General features: G+C 43.2%; 1 pseudogene; it reads left to right on the forward strand.

The window, feature by feature from the left end:
• LOC100938241 (nucleophosmin-like) lies at positions 1 to 903 on the forward strand (annotated as a pseudogene).
• Positions 904 to 1,646: the final 743 nt, after the last annotated feature.

Consider the following 1,646-nt stretch of genomic DNA (forward strand, 5'->3'; position numbering starts at 1 on the left):
CTGCGCGGCTGTTCTCCCAGTTCAAGGGCTGGTGCAAAGGATGAATTGCATATTGTTGAAGCAGAGGCAATGAATTACAAAGGCAGTCCAATTAAAGTAACACTGGCAACTTTGAAAATGTCTGTACAGCCAAAGGATTCCCTTGGGGGCTTTGAAATCACACCACCAGTGGTCCTACGGTTGAAGTGTGGTTCAGGGCCAGTGTATATTAGTGGACAGCACTTAGTAGCTGTGGAGGAAGATGCAGAGTCAGAAGATGAAGAGGAGGAGGATGTGAAACTCTTAAGTGTATCTGGAAAGCGGTCGGCCCGTGGAGGTGGTAGCAAGGTTCCACAGAAAAAAGTAAAAGTTGCTGCCATGAAGACGAAGATGATGATGATGATGATGATGATGATGATTTTGATGATTTTGATGATGGGGAAGCTGAAGAAAAAGCACCGGTGAAGAAATCTATATGAGATACTCCAGCCAAAAATGCACAAAAGTCAAATCAGAATGGAAAAGACTCAAAACCGTCAACACCAAGATCAAAAGGACAAGACTCCTTCAAAAAAACAGGAAAAAACTCCTAAAACACCGAAAGGACCTAGTTCCATAGAAGACATTAAAGCAAAAATGCAAGCAAGTATAAAAAAAGCGCATTGAACAGTCCAGGGCACTGCTGGTAAATTAAGCCCAAAGATGGGGAGAAAGGAAAAGGAGAGACAAATATAGTCCATACTGAGTGTCATCAACAATCCAGACTGAAGTCTTCTATTTTAATCTCAATCCCCTTTTCTGATTTGCCACCCATGCCTCTTCAGGCTAGAAACAATCTCACTCTTGGTTCCCTAAAGCACTTTCTTCTGACTGCTGTGATTCAGTGAACCTTGCCCTTTCCTTTCTATTACTTGTGCATTTGCCTCACCTCTGACAATGTTTTAAGTTGCCTTTGTATCTCCTCAGCCGCTTAATAAATATTTGAATGAATCAAAAAAAAAAAAAAAAGGAAAAAAAAAAGAGAAAGGAAAGAAAACAGAAAAAAAAAAAAAGATAAACTGGCAGATTTGAAACAATCGTAGGTTTAAGAGGAAAAACTTAGAACAAATAGCTGGGAATGATACCGTCAGAGATGGGCTCAAGAGCAGTGGTGGGAAGAGGCCCGCTGCCAGCTCCACCCCTGCTCCCGCCCTGCTGATGTGGTCACAGCGAAGGGCTGCAGTGGACTCAAGAACATTCCTATCATCCTGATGAAGTCGGAAAATAGAAACCTCACTCTTTTGTCTTCCTGTTAGCAGGTGTTTGGAAGCCTTCAAACAGTTTCCAAAAGTCTCAGCAAGCTGAGAGCAGGGGCTCTCAGAAGCCCACGGGGGATGTTTGGCACCTGTTTTGCTGGTAAAATGGGAGGAAGTCCATACATACTCTTGCCACCCCCAGTGTGACCAGAGGGAAGTTTCTCCCCTCTTGACGTTGTAAATGTCTTGCATAATTTAGCCTCTCTTTTCCTGGTTAAACGTTACCCACAGCTGCCTGCTAAATGGAAAAATGACCAACAAATCACCAGGCAGGTATGTGTCCGTGAAGAATTTCTCACTAACCAGCAGGGATGTTGACCTTTCATTTTAACAACCTGGGGTTGTGAGACCATAAAAAATCACTTGTGCAGG

The sequence above is a fragment of the Pongo abelii genome, chromosome 11, assembly GCF_028885655.2.
Source record: "Pongo abelii isolate AG06213 chromosome 11, NHGRI_mPonAbe1-v2.0_pri, whole genome shotgun sequence".
Classification (NCBI taxonomy): Eukaryota; Metazoa; Chordata; class Mammalia; order Primates; family Hominidae; genus Pongo; species Pongo abelii.